Below are 15,741 nucleotides of genomic sequence, written 5' to 3' on the forward strand. Positions count from 1 at the left end.
AGCTAAAGATAGTGAGCTAGCCAGCTAACATTTTCCAACTTTTGGCTAGCTCTAGCTAATGGTACATCGTCAAATTTACTTCTGTTGAAACAGGACAAAACAAAGACTACAAAACATTTCCATACACACAAGAGGTGTTAGATACTGCCACTTGACAGATAGCTAGAGGCTAGCTAGACCTGATCTGGCTGTGGTAGCTACTAGCTAGCTAACTAAACTAGCTACTAGTGGTTAATTCACTTCAGTGGAGAGGGGATGAAACATTAGCTTACGTAACATGTCAGTTACACTACTAGCTCAGCACTGGGAATAAACACATTTTTTTCTGTCAAACAGCAGTTACCTTGCTAGCTAGATCTGTAAACTAAAGAGTATCCAGTTTCTGCTCTGCTTGCTTTTACAACTCTGAGAAAAAGTGCAACACACAGAGACAGCGGCTGCCTCTGTTCATCTCTCCCGTGCTGGTCCTATACACCAGCCTTTTAAAAGCTTTGCTTTCACCCAGCCAGCCTGTCTGCACGATCTATGGTGTCCGTATGGTCCTAAATCCAGCCGTATAAAACCATAAAACAGCCTACCCAACTGCTCTGAGGTGTCTGCATGGTCCTAAAGCACAACAGTGTCGCATTGGGGGGACAAAAAGGCCATTTTAGAATATGGGGGAGGTCCTGTCCCCAGTGAACTGGTGCTGAGTAAGAACTTAAACCTGAACTCACTCATAAAAACAGCAGCTCGAGGACATCCCGAGTTGTGCAGTGGTCTAAGGAACGGCATCGCAGTGCTAGCTGTGCCACAAGAGATTTCGGATTAGAGTCCAGGCTCTGTCGCAGCCAGCCACGACCGGGAGACCCATGGGGCGGCGCACAATTGGCCCATCGTCATTCGGGTTAGGGGAGGGTTTGGCCGGCAGGGAAGTCCTTGTCCCATTGCGCACTAGCGACTCCTGTGGCGGGCCAGGCGCAGTGTACGCTGACACGGTCGCCAGGTGTACAGTGTTTCCTCCGACACATTGGTGCGGCTGACTTCCGGGTTAAGTGGGCATTGTGTCAAGAAGTAGTGCGGCTTGGCTGGGTTGTGTTTCGGAGGATTCACGGCCTTCGCCTCTCCCGAGTCCGTACGGGAGTTGCAGCGACGAGACTGTAACTACCAATTGGATACCACGAAATTTGGGAGAAAAAAAGTGGTACATTTTTTTTTAATGCCGCTCTTTGCTATATTTCTTGACTGTCTCTCACAGTATCAACTTTCAACAGTTACAGTGCATTCTAAAGCATTCAGACCTCTTGCCTTTTCCACATTTTGTTACGTTACAGCCTTATTCTAAAATTGATTAAATGTTTTTCCCCCTCATTAGTCTACACACAATACCTCATAATGACAAAGCAAAAACAGGCTTTTATACATTTTAGCAAATGTATAAAAAAAAAAAAATGAAATATGACATTTACATAAGTATTCAGACCCTTTGTTGAATCACCTTTGGCAGCGATTACAGCATTGAGTCTTCTTTGGTATGACGCTACAAGCTTGGCACACATGTATTTGGAGAGTTTCTCCCATTCTCCTTTGCAGATCCTCTCAAGCTCTGTCAGGTTGGCTGGGGAGCGTCGCTGCACTGTTATTTTCAGGTCTCTCCAGAGATGTTCGATCAGGTTTAAGTCCAGGCTCTGGCTGGGCTACTCAAGGACATTCAGAGACTTATCCTGAAGCCACTCCTGTGTTCTCTTGGCTGTGTGCTTTGGGTCGTTGTCCTGTTGGAAGGTGAACCTTTACCACAGTCTTAGGTCCTGAGCGCTTTGGAGCAGGTTTTCATCAAAGATCTCTCTGTACTTTGCTCCATTCATCTTTCCCTTGATCCTGACAATTCTCCCTGCCGCTGAAAAACATCCCCACAGCATGATACTGCCACCACCATGCTTCACCATAGCGATGGTGCCAGGCTTCCACCAGATGTGACGCTTGGCGTTCAATCTTACTAAGACCAGAGAATCTTGTTTCTCATGGTCTGAGAGTCCTTTAGATGCTTTTTGGCAAACTCCAAGTGGGCTGTCATCTGCCTTTTACTGAGGAGTAGCTTCCTTCTGGCCACTCTACCATAAAAGCCTGATTCGTGGAATGCTGCTGAGATGGTTGTCCTTCTGGAAGGTTCTCCCATCTCCACAGAGGAACTCTGAAGCTCTTCCAAAGTGACCATCGGGTTCATGGTCACCTCCCTGACCAAAGCCCTTTTTTTTAAATTTCACCTTTATTTAACCAGGTAGGCAAGTTGAGAACAAGTTCTCATTTAAAATTGCGACTTGGCCAAGATAAAGCAAAGCAGTTCGACACGTACAACAACAGTGTTACACATGGAGTAAAACAAACATACAATCAATAATACAGTAGAAAAATAAGTCTATATATACGATGTGAGCAAATGAGGTGAGATAAGGGAGGTAAAGGCAAAAAAAAAGGCCATGGTGGCGAAGTAAATACAATATAGCAAGTAAAACACTGGAATGGTAGATTTGCATTGGAAGAATGTGCAAAGTAGAGATAGAAATAATGGGGTGCAAAAGAGCTAAATAAATAGATAAATAAATACAGTAGGGGGAGAGGTAGTTGTTTGGGCTAAATTATAGATGGGCTATGTACAGGTGCAGTAATCTGTGAGCTGCTCTGACAGCTGGTGCTTAAAGCTAGTGAGGGAGATAAGTGTTTCCAGTTTCAGAGATTTTTGTAGTTCGTTCCAGTCATTGGCAGCAGAGAACTGGAAGGAGGCGATCAAAGGAATAATTGGTTTTGGGGGTGAACAGAGAGATATACCTGCTGGAGCGCGTGCTACAGGTGGGTGCTGATATGGTGACCAGCGAGCTGAGATAAGGGGGGACTTTACCTAGCAGTGTGTTGTAGATGACCTGGAGCCAGTGGGTTTGGCGACGAGTATGAAGTGAGGGCCAGCCAACGAGAGCGTACAGGTCGCAGTGGTGGGTAGTATATGGGGCTTTGGTGACAAAACGGATGGCACTGTGATAGACTGCATCCAATTTATTGAGTAGGGTATTGGAGGTAGGGTATTGGAGGCCACTGTGTTTTTGGGGACCTATGCTGCAGAAATTTTTTGGTACCCTTCCCCAGATCTGTTCCTCAACACAATCCTGTCTCGGAGCTCTATGGTACAATTCCTTCGACCTCATGGCTTGGTTTTTGCTCTGATGCACTGTCAACTGTGGGATGTTGTATAGACAGGTGTGTGCCTTTCCAAATCATGTAATGTCCAATCAATTGAATTTATTGGTGGGCTCCAATCAAGTTGTATAAAACAGGAAACAGGATGCACCTGAGCTCAACTTCGAGTCTCATAGCAAAGCGTCTGAATACTTATGTAAATAAGGTATTTCAGGTTTTTATTTGTTATTAATTTACAAACATTTCAAAAATCCTGTTTTCTCTTTGTCAATTATGGGGTATTGTGTGTATATTGATGAGGAAATAAAATAATTTCATCCATTTTAGAATAAGGCTGTAACGTAACAAAAAATGGAAGAAGTCAAGGGGTCTGAATACTTTCTGAATGCACTGTATACTGCATTGTATACGCAAACTTACTGTAAAAAAAGGTGTTATTTTGGACGCAGTATTTGCAGCATACTCAGTACTACTGCACTCTGACTGCAATCTTTTTTTAATAAGGCATGCTGCTTCGGCCACCCAGAGTGGCTCGCTTTGCCTCCCGAGTGGCACAGCGGTCTAAGGCATTGCATCTCAGTGCTAGAGGCGTAACTACAGACAAGGTTTGATCCCGGGCTGTATCACAACCGGCCGTGATCGGGAGTCCCATAGGGCGGTGCACAATTGGCCCAGCGTCGTCCAGGTTAGGGGACGGTTTAGGCCGTCATTGTAAAAAATTATTTGTTTTTAACTAACTTGCCTAGTTAAATTAAGGTAAAAAATAATAATAAAAGCATATGGCAGTAGTTCGGTTGTGTATCAATAATTTAACATAGCAAGTTTGTATGAAGGTTTGGTTATTAAATGGGTAAACAGTTTAATCCATTCTCCATTTAATGAATTTATTCACAGGTAAATAGTAATATGCTCTTACCACTTTGGTGACAAACAAACTTTGCTGCCCTGTTACTTATTGTCCCCATGGCGGGGAGATGCTATTCAAGTAATTAAATACATTTTGAAAATGTAAAAAAAAAATATATTATTAGCTAACTAGCTACAGTGCAGTCTAAATCAAACGAACTGCTAACATACAGTACCAGTCAAAAGTGTGGGTTTTTCTTTATTTGTACTATTTTCTACATCAAAACAATGAAATAACACATATGGAATCATGTAGTAACCAAAAGTGTTAAACAAATATTAGATTTTTCAAAGTAGCCACCCTTTGCCTTGATGACAGCTTTTCACACTTTTGGCATTCTCTCAACCAGCTTCACTTGAAATGCTTTTTCAACAGTCTTGAAGGAATTCCCACGTATGCTGAGCACTTGTTGGCTTCTTTTCCTTCACTCTGCTGTCCATGGGTCATCTGATGCAGCACTCCATCACTCTCCTTCATGGTCAAATAGATCTTACACAGTTGAAGTGTATTATTGTAATGCATACATGCAGACAGCATCATTCAAAAACTGGAGTTTTATACTCCTGGTATTGGATATGACTATAAAAGAATGTCACAGATATTCATACCTGAACCGCACCTTTATTTGCCAAGGTAGAGTACATGATCAGTGAATATATTCAGGCTACAATGTGGGGGAACTCATGCTTGGTGATGTGTATATGACTTGAATCTTTGGCACAATACGGGTATGTTATATTCTACTCAATCCATTGATGCCATTCAGACTGTCTTGAAGTCAATACAACCGGCTGTGATAGCTGAGGTATATAGCTAGCTAACATTGACATTATAATATTGACATGTAACAGTAATTTTCTGCAATTTATTGGGGATGAATGATTAACTGGTGGAAGCAATTAAAACCACTGTTCTGAACTAATATTTATACCAAACTTTTTAGGGTCCATACACAGATCGGATATATAGCTATCACATCCATAGGTATACAGGTATATTTTATCCTCCACTACACAATAAAATAGTTAGCTAGCTACTTGACTTCAGCTGCATTGCATGGCAAATGTCAGCAATGCAAGCTTAGAAAATTGTACATTAAATTAGCAGTAAATGATTTACATCCACTGTTTCACAAAACAACAGCCTGGTTTGGTGGTTTTCTCAGGAGTCGTTAAAACACGTATTTCAATTTTACACTCATGTCACAACTAACATAAGCTGGCTAATGTTAGCTAGTCAGCTAGCTTGCTAAATAGCGATTTTTGTCAATTAACTTTGATCGTTTGTCTCTACATTAACTAACATATTGCTCTCCACTGTACATTTTTTCAAATAATTCGTTATGATGTTATAATTACTTACATTTGCTTCTATCCTAGTATTTTTGTCAGCGATCTTTGCTGAAGAAAGTCTCCAGCGTTGGGTCGCATAGCTTCAAATTCATCACAGTAACCATTCCATATGATTGGTCATCACCCAGCGGTTTCCTTTCATTTAAAATGAATGGTTAGTAGTGTTTCACTGTAGCATATCGTCAGTAGTGTACACGGGCCATGTTCAAAATGGCAACAGTTCGCCTACCCGGCGCGCAGGGCAGCTGAATCAGGTACACCTTCCGCCAATAGCACAAAATGAATTTAAAAAAGATTTTAAACATAAGGCTTTATTTTTATTTATTTTTTTTACAGAAATGTTTGGTGATCGACTAAAAATGCCTTCAATCGCAATTAACCGGTTGGTGACCACTGCTCTAGAAAGTTCAAGTGAAGTTCAATCTCATGCTTCTCTCTGTGGGCTGATATTTCTTTTGTGCCCCATATTTCTTCTGCGCTGCAGTCTCGGGGCTACTGCAGGCATCTTAAAGGAAACATTTGTTATGGGTATGCTTTTAATAATTAATTACTGAGGAGTTTTTCAGGATAAAAAAAATGTACAGAATGGAGCTAAGCACAGGCAAAATCCTAGAGGAAACCCTGGTTCAGTCTGCTTTCCACCAGACACTGGGAGATTAATTCACCATTCAGCAGGACAATAACCTAAAACAGATGGACAAATATACACTGGAGTTGCTTACCAAGAAGACAGTGAATGTGGCACTGTTACATTTTTTTTTACATAAATCTACTTGAAAATCTATGGCAAGACTGAAAATGGTTGTCTAGCCATGATCAACAACCAATTTGACAGAGCTTGAAGAATTTTGAAAATAATTACAGGCAAATGTTGCACAATCAGGTGTGGAAAGCTCTTAGAGACTCACATCTGTAATCGAGAAAGACTCACATCTGTAATCGATGCCAAAGGTGCTTCTACAAAGTATTGACTCAGGGGTGTGAATTCTTATGTAAATTAGATATTTCTGTATTACATTTCCAAACATTTATAAAAACACGTTTTCCCTTTGTCATTATGGGGTATTGTGTGTAGATGGGTGAGAGAGAAAAAACATATTTAATCAATTTTGAATTCAGGCTGTAACACAACAAAATGTGGAATAAGTCAAGGGGTTTGAATACTTTCTGAAGGCACCAATTGACCTGCTCCAAGTAGACCCGTTTTTCTGTGTCTGGTTGATAGTTTTGAATGAGAAGTGTTCACTGAGTACATCACAAGGCAGTCTATATAATGGTACACAGGGACCTCTACAGGGGAACTATTGGACCTGCAGTTTGCATGCATGTCTTGCAGGAAGTACTGGCAGGGGTTCATTAGTCGTATGTACAGGATACACATGGTATACACTGTACAGCGAAATGCTTACTTGTAGGTTCCTTCTCAACAATGCAACAACAATACGAATGATTAAAAGATAAGAATTTGAACAAAGTAAATGGCAGTAACAGAATAAATATTTTAGCATAAGTATAATACACGAAGGCAGAATTTATAGTCCAGTAATTTACTTGTGTATTGGGGAAGAGTGGGACACGTGTATAAATTAAGCAGTATAATCAGTAGACTATAATAAACATTTTAGCATAACTTTAATAAAGGAAGAACATTTAGAGTAAAATATTTACAAATGATTCAGATTGGGGGGCAAGTGTTTAAATTGTGCAGTATTATCAATAGGAGTCTGGTAGCAGCAGCAGTTGTGATGTGTGTGGTAAGGTGCAGATGGACAGTGCAGGTGGTCAGTGCATTTCAAGTGTTCAGCAGTCTGATGGCTTGTAGATAGAGCCTGTTGGTGTCAGACCTCATGCTCCAATACTGTCTGCCCAACGGTAAGGGAGTGAACCGCTCATGGCTGGGGTCCTTGATGATGCTGCGGGACTACCTCGGAAACTGTTTCAAGTAGATGTCCTGGACCGGTGGGAACGCGGCCCCAAGTGATATACTGGACCGTCTTCACCACACGCTGGAGGGGCTTGCGGTCTTGAACGGAGCAATTCCCGTACCAGGCCATGATGCATGTGGTCAGGACATTCTCAATGGTATTTACTAAAGTAAATCCATCTACCTACTGATATAACACTGGACATCTGGATTGTACATTACAAATCCATTAGTGTGCAGTACAGCCTTTCAGCCAGGAATTAGTATATGGGCAAAGTTTAACTGCTTTACCACAATACTTTACCATTTTTACCATACCATTTTTGAGAAATGCACTATTAGATAAATGATGTTGTCCTTAGACAGTGGGTCTCCTAACAGCCATTGTCACGAGGGGTGTATTCACTTAAGAACCAACAAACTAAACAAAGTCAACAGAACAAAATGGAGAGGGACATACCTGAATTTGAATAGAAACTTGTTTTTGTTGCAAAGTGTTTCCGTTGCAAAAGGTTTTCCGTCTGTTTGCATGGTCTTTCTTGGTCTGAATGAATACCCCCAGACTGACAGGTGTTTGAGAGCTCAGTGGAAAGAGATGCTCCCAAGATTATTAATGTTCTCAGCACTAAGATGCAGTATATCTGTCAATACTTTAAAGAACTGTCAGGAACAGTGAAAGAAGAAATTCTCAATATCAGAGCATTTATAATTGGTTTCCCTTTTTCTGCATAGATGATGCATGTTACAGTATATCGGTGTTGTATGTTGAACTGTTTTCTTCTTGTGGAAACAAAATGTAATGGCACATTTTCTTTTGCTTTGATTGGGAGGTTTGTTTTGTACACTTGAAATGGTATGAAACTTGAATTTTATCTCAGTTTTTAACGATTAGCAGTGAGCAGCAGTCAGTACACCTGACCATATTATATTGAATATCGTAGGTTAATTAAAAAAATACTTACCACCCATAGAGAAAATACAAGAAAATATAACTTTTTAGTTTCCAATGTAATTTCCACAGAATCAGGGCGTTCGGAGAGGAAGTGCTTACATGTAGCTAGACTACATGACCAAAAGTATGTGGACACCTGCTCATCAAATATCTCATTCCAAAATCATGGGCATTAATATGGAGTTGGTCTCCCCTTTGCTGCTTATAACAGCTTCCACTCTTCTGGGAAGGCTTTCCACTAGATGTTGGAACATTGCTGTGGGGACTTGCTTCCATTCCGACACAAGATCATTAGTGAGGTCGGGCACTGATGTTGCGCAATTAGGCCTGGCTCGCAGTAGGGGTTCCAATTCATCTCAACGGTATTCGATGGGGTTGAGGTCAGGGCTCAGTGCAAGCCAGTCAAGGTCTTCCACACCGATCTCGACAAACCATTTCTGTATGGACCTCACTTTGTGCACGGGGGCATTGTCATGATGAAACAGGAAAGGGCCTTCCCCAAACGGTTGCCACAAAGTTGGAAGCACAGAATCGTCTAGAATGTATCCTGTATGCTGTATGGTTAAGATTTCCCTTCACTGGAACTAAGGGGCCTAGCCCAAACCATGAAAAACAGCCCCAAACCATTATTCCTCCTCCACCAAACTTTACAGTTGGCACTATGCATTCGGGCAGGTAGCGTTCTCCTGGCATCCGCCAAACCCAGATTAGTCCGTCGGACTGCCAGATTGTGAAGCGTGATTCATCACTCCAGAGAATGCATTTCCACTGTTCCAGAGTCCAATGGAGGCGAGCTTCACACCACTCCAGCCAACACTTGGCATGGCGCATGGTGATCTTAAGCTTGTGTGCGGCTGCTTGGCCATGGAAACCCATTTCATGAAGCTCTCGGCAAACAGTTCTTGTGCTGACGTTACTTCCAGAGGCAGTTTGGATCTCAGTAGTGAGTATTGATAGAAATCTGAACAAACTACCAGAACTTTGAAAAGTGTATTTAATGATGCTTTCTTGTGGATATATTGTCTCCAACCTGTAAAAGAACCAACCGGACAACCGATAAATTAAGCTAAAATATCAGGCCTAGGAGAGGAGACCAAATTTAATTCGGTCTCCAGGTTAGATAATAATGGTTTAAACATGTAATTTCCGTAGCTGGAGACTGACCCCCTCAGCAGACTCATCGATCAGCACAGGCATGATGCTCATGGGCACATCTGTAGACAGAGGAAAGATAACCTTTTTTTTGTTCACTTATTTCCTGTTCAACAAGACAAAAAACTAGATTTTAATCCATTGATAGACCATACTAAAGCAAGCGTTCTTTCGGCTGGTATATGTAAATTCCACAACAAAAATAGTGACATCAGGGTTTTCGGGAATTGATCTAGATTCTAAATCACATGAAAACAAAATCTATCAGCCTCTATATAGACAAAATGTATCCAATCACAGATTAAAACTAATACTGCTCAACAATTATTTATATCTAGATAGCCTTTTAGCCAGTATAGTAGTGATGATAGCTGTTTAGTATTATTCCCTTCTTACCCTGCTGTAGTTTCCACATTAATTGCAGTATGTGGCTAAGACATCATGTGGCAGTCTCTCTGTTACAACCTTTCTAATGGGTTTTCAATCTGAAATGGCTCCCCCAAAACAGACAGTTTATAGTCTGTTTGAAGAGAAGTGAAATTGAGACTGTGGTCAGGTCCAAGGGCTGATAGCTGTAGAGGGCTGATAGCTGTCACCGGCTTGCCTTGAAAAACAATTTGCCCTACAGCCAATTCTGTCAAATCAAAATAAACTGCAAAAAAGAATCCAATTAAGACTGGCTGATATGCAAAGAAATTTCAAGGAGAGGTGGTAGAAACATGGTCAGATTAATCCTGCCATTGAGAAAATCTTATACAAATCGAGACATTATCTCTTTCAAGGACAGTCTTGTAAAAAGAAGCATTCATCATTCACAAACATTGGCACATTCTAAGATCCAATGACAGTATCAGTAATGTGTTTTCGGGAACCTCCCTTGGTCGTATTATCGCGGGGCAGAAAGAGCAGAGATCAATAGGTAAACTCTGATTTACCACCCAGAAGTACAACATCTATTTGCGCCTCTACCGGATGGAAATTACAAGTGTACTGGCTGTGCTCAATGCAATGGCACTTACAAATGTAGAGCCTTCAAACACCCCTTGAACAGGGAAACAGATCCAAATCAAAGGTGTTATCACGTGCTCCACTAAGGCAGTTATTTATCTTATCACTTGTTTGTGGTAAAAATGATGTGGGTAAAACCAAGCGCGAATTAAGAGCAAGAATCTCGGAGCATCGTCGTACCATTAGATTAAAAAACTTTACGTACACAGTTGCTGCCCACTTTTTGTAAGCAAACCATTATTTCTTCCCTTCGCTATATCGGCATCGAACACGTCACCCTCCCTAGGAGTGGGGGTGACCTTGACAATTTATTGTTAAAACGAGATCTTTAGTTTAAAGACCCTTGTTCCCAACATAGACTTTGATCTGAAACCATTCTTGTGATTGTTATTTTGCTAACGTTTTATTTCAGCTTTTATTTATTTCATCACATCCCCAGTTGGTCAGAAGTTTACATACACTCAATTAGTATTTGGTAGCATTGCCAACTTATCCCACAATAAATTGGGTGAATTTTGACCCATTCCTCCTGACAGAGCTGGTGTAAGGTTTGTCAGGTTTGTAGGCCTCCTTGCTCGCACACGCTTTTTCAGTTCTGCCCACAAATTTTCTATAGGATTGAGGCCAGGGCTTTGTGATGGCCACTCCAATACCTTGACTTTGTTGTCCTTAAGCCATTTTACAACAACTTTGGAAGTATGATTGGGGTCATTGTCCATTTGGAAGACCCATTTGCGACCAAGCTTCCTGACTGATGTCTTGAGATGTTGCTTCAATATATCTACATAATTTCCCTCCTCATGATGCCATCTAGTTTGTGAAGTGCACCAGTCGCTCCTGCAGCAAAGCACCCCCACAACATGATGCTGCCACCCCCGTGCTTCATGGTTGGGATGGTGTTCTTCGACTTGCAAGCAAACTCCTTTTTCCTCGAAACATAATGATAGTCATTATGACCATCCAGTTCTATTTTTGTTTGATCAGACCAGAGGACATTTCTCTGAAAAGTACAATCTTTGTCCCCATGTGCAGTTGCAAACCGTAGTCTGGCTTTTTTTATGGTGGTTTTGGAGCAGTGGCTTCTTCCTTGCTGAGTGGCCTTTCAGGTTATAGGACTTGTTTAACTGTGGATATAGATACTTTTGTACCTGTTTCCTCCAGCATCTTCACAAGGTCCTTTGCTGTTGTTCTGGGATTGATTTGCACCTTTCGCACCAAAGTACACGTCTCCTTCCTGAGCGGTATGATGACTGCGTGGTCCCATGGTATTTTTCTTGCATACTATTGTTTGTACAGTTGAACGTGGTACCGTCAGGCATTTGGAAATTGCTCCCAAGGATGAACAAGACTTGAGGAGGTCTACAATTTATTTTCTGAGGTCTTGGCTGATTTCTTTTGATTTTCCCATGATGTCAAGCAAAGAGGCACTGAGTTTGAAGGTAGGCCTTGAAATACACCCACAGGTACACCTCCAATTGACTCAAATTATGTCAATTAGCCTATCAGAAGCTTCTAAAGCCATGACATAATTTTCTGGAATTTTCCAAGCTGTTTAAAGGCACAGTCAACTTAGTGTATGTGAACTTCTGACCCACTGGAATTGTGATACAGTGAATTATAAGAGAAATAATCTGTCTTTAAAAAAATGTTGGAAAAATGATTTGTGTCATGCACAAAGTAGATGTCCTAACCGACTTGCCAAAACTATAGTTTGTGAACAAGAAATTTGTGGAGCGGTTGAAAAACAAGTTTTAATGACTCCAACACAAGTAAACTTCCGACTTCAACTGTATGATCATATGTTATCCATTCATGCTTTTTAAATATATTTGATTTATATCTGTATATCAACCAATATATTCAAGCCACCCCCGGCCATAATTACAGACGCCGGTGTCCTTCCAAACTATATAAATGAGTGACCCGCAGTGTGTCACCCCGATGAAGACAGCTTGTCTGTCAAAGTTGGTTATTAAATTATTGCATCTGAGCTCCTAGTGTGGCTCTCCTTTTCTTTTTCAAGTGTTAAAAGGTGTGCATTTCTTTCACCCCCAGACAAAATGTATCCAGCTTACCCACGCTTTAGCCAGTTTCTTTAGCTGTCACCTTGATAAATTGGCGACACTATCTAGCTATCTCTCTGGCACCATTCGACACCTTGTTAGAGATTGCATGTCTCACAGCGTCTGTGTCCTGAGAAGGTGTCTGCTGGATCTAGACCCTATTGAAATAATTGCCAAAAGATCTGAATTCGGCTGCCTGTGTAAACAAAGCCTTTAGTGTTCGATGGACATCCAGGTTATCCCAGACTGATTGTAGTACAATCTAAAATATTTCTCTCTACAAAATGTTAACTACTTTCCAGCTACAAACCCGATCAAAATTCAACACATAGGAATATGGTAGGGCAGCAGCCTATAATATTGCATTATACAGTGCATTTGGAAAGTATTCAGACCCCTTCCCTTTTCCCACATTTTGTTACATTACAGTCTTATTCTAAAATGGATTACATTTTTAAAAAATCTTTGAGATGTTTCTACAACTTGACTTTAGTCCACCTGTGGTAAACTCAATTGATTGGACATGATTTGGAAAGGCACACGTGATACAAATAAAAAAGTCCCTTATGGACGAAACCGATATGACGGCTTGGTAGACAAAGGAAAGGGGTGTGGACAGCTCAAGAGCGGGAAACTCAGAGCTAATACTTTGAAAATGAGTAACCTCTCATTCGAAAAGAAATTGTAATTTACATATTTACAAGTGTCTTTGTTGTCCCTCTGCGATCGCCAGTCCGTCTGCTGGATAGACAGTCGACAGAAATCCTCTGGTTTTTCCACCAGAGATCAAAGTTTGTCATAGCTGTAGATTGGTACTCTGAAGTATCCATTATAACATTCAGAAATGTTCTTAGGACAGATGTGTTTACCAGACTAAAGTATTTAAACAGCTGCAGGCTGAATAATTGGTCTTTAGTTTGTAGATTTCTTCACCATTTCAGCGTGGGGATGATCTCCACATTTTCTGGTCTTGTCCTTTTGTAGAGTTGTAGTTTGAACCACTTCACACACCAGCTTCACCCGGCATGTTTTGGTCTGTAGAGTGATAGCCATCCCAACGTGGGAACCTCGTCCTGGCATTAACTCTAGTTTGTAGATTTCTTCACCATTTCAGCGTGGGGATGATCTCCACATTTTCTGGTCTTGTCCTTTTGTAGAGTTGTAGTTTGAACCACTTCACACACCAGCTTCACCCGGCATGTTTTGGTCTCTAGAGTGATAGCCATCCCAACGTGGGAACCTCGTCCTGGCATTAACTCTAGTTTGTAGATTTCTTAACCATTCATGACGTCCGGCTTACCGTGGGTCTCTTTGGCATAAAATGTACATTTTGTCACGAGTGGTTTTATACACTTCTGGGAGAAGACGCCGAGGTAATGTCTGTGCTAACGTGGGCGTGGCCTGGTTAAGGCTTCATATGGAACACAATTTTCTTATTTAGAAGGTTAATATCACATATTTTCACAAATAGTTTCATATTTAATCATATATGTTTCACAACATTTAGATGTAAACCCCATAACTGAGAAGTGTACACAACCAAAGACACAGTAATGTGTGTTTCCTGTCATGAGATCACCAAATGAAACAAAATCGACATGACTGTCCCTTAACTGTCCACGGGCCATTTCAACTGCTTGGAATACATAAATACTGTTCAATTATTCAACCTTTTAATGTCTAAGTGTCTCTCTGTTCCACAGTGACATTCCAATCTTGACCACTACAGCGCATAGAGACAGCGTATTTTACGACCGCCATAAAGTGGCCCCCTCCACCTCTCCCTCTGCGGGAGAGAGAGGGCGCTGTAGAGTGGACCCACTGCAACCTAATCCTTGGAATCTTCACAGGAGAGTTATGATAGCAGAGTGGCCAGATGGAAGCCACTCCTCAGTAAAAGGCACATGACAGCCTGCTTGGAGTTTGCCAAAAGGCACTTAAAGGACTCTCAGACCATGAGAAACCAGATTCACTGTTCTTATTAAGATTGAACTCTTCAGCCTGAATGCCAAGCATCACGTCTGGAGGAAACCTGGCACTATCCCTATGATGAAGCATGCTGGTTGCAGCATCATGCTGTGAGGATGTTTTTCAGTGGCAGGGACTGGGAGACTAGTCAGGTTGGAGGGAAAGAGGAGCAGAGCAAAGTAGAGTGATCCTTGATGAAAACCTGCTCCAGAGCACTTAGGACCTAAGACTGGGGCAAAGGTTCACCTTCCAACAGGACAATGACCCTAAGTACAAAGCCAAGACAACGCAGGAGTGGCTTCGGGACAATGTCCTTGAGTGGCCCAGCCAGAGCCCGGATCAAACATTTCTGGAAAGACCTGAAAATAGCTGTGCAGCGACACTCCTGACAGAGCTTGAGTGGATCTGCAGAGAAGAATGGGAGAAACTCACCAAACAGGTGTGGCAAGCTTGTAGCGTCATACCAAAGACTCAAATTCATTTAAAGATTCTATTGGTTTTTAAGTCAATCCACAATTGTGCACCCCAATACGTCAGACCCATGCTTAAGATATGTACCCAGTAGGTCCCTCAGGTCTTCTGGCACTGTCATTTTAACCATCCCAAAGCCTAGGACCAAGAGGCATGGAAAGGCAGCCTTTAGTTACTATGCCCCCAGCCTCTGGTATAGCCTGCCAGAGAACCCGATATGGCCGGGAAAAAAAAAACACTTTCGCTTTGCATTTCCTTTTAGTCTTTGTTATTTTTATCCTTGCGTTTGTGTAGTAAATATTTACATTTTTATTTTCTCTTCCTTTGAAGCACAGTGTTGCATTCCATGTCTGAAATGTGCTGTATAAAGCATGATTTGACATTGGCAGGTTATGGTAGAGAAATGAACAATCAATAATGTGGCAACAGCTCTGGTTGACACTCCTGCAGTCAGCATGCCAATTGCACTCGTCCTCAACTTCAGACATCTGTGGCATTGTGTTGTGACACAAAACAATTTAGAGTGAATAGCCTTATGTCCCCAGCACAAGGTGTACCTGTGTTATGATCATGTGGTTTAATTAATCAGCCTCTTGATATGCCACACCTGTCAGGTGGATGGATTATCTTGGCAAAATATAAATGCTCACTTACAGGGATGTAAACAAATGAGAAATAACCTTAAATGTGTATGGAACATTTCAATGTTAATCAACCCTTTGATAAAGCCACTCATCCCTGCATACAACTTGCTGCCAAGCAGGCTTTTTTTGCTA

Source organism: Oncorhynchus mykiss, chromosome 10 (genome assembly GCF_013265735.2).
Source record: "Oncorhynchus mykiss isolate Arlee chromosome 10, USDA_OmykA_1.1, whole genome shotgun sequence".
NCBI classification, from domain to species: Eukaryota; Metazoa; Chordata; class Actinopteri; order Salmoniformes; family Salmonidae; genus Oncorhynchus; species Oncorhynchus mykiss.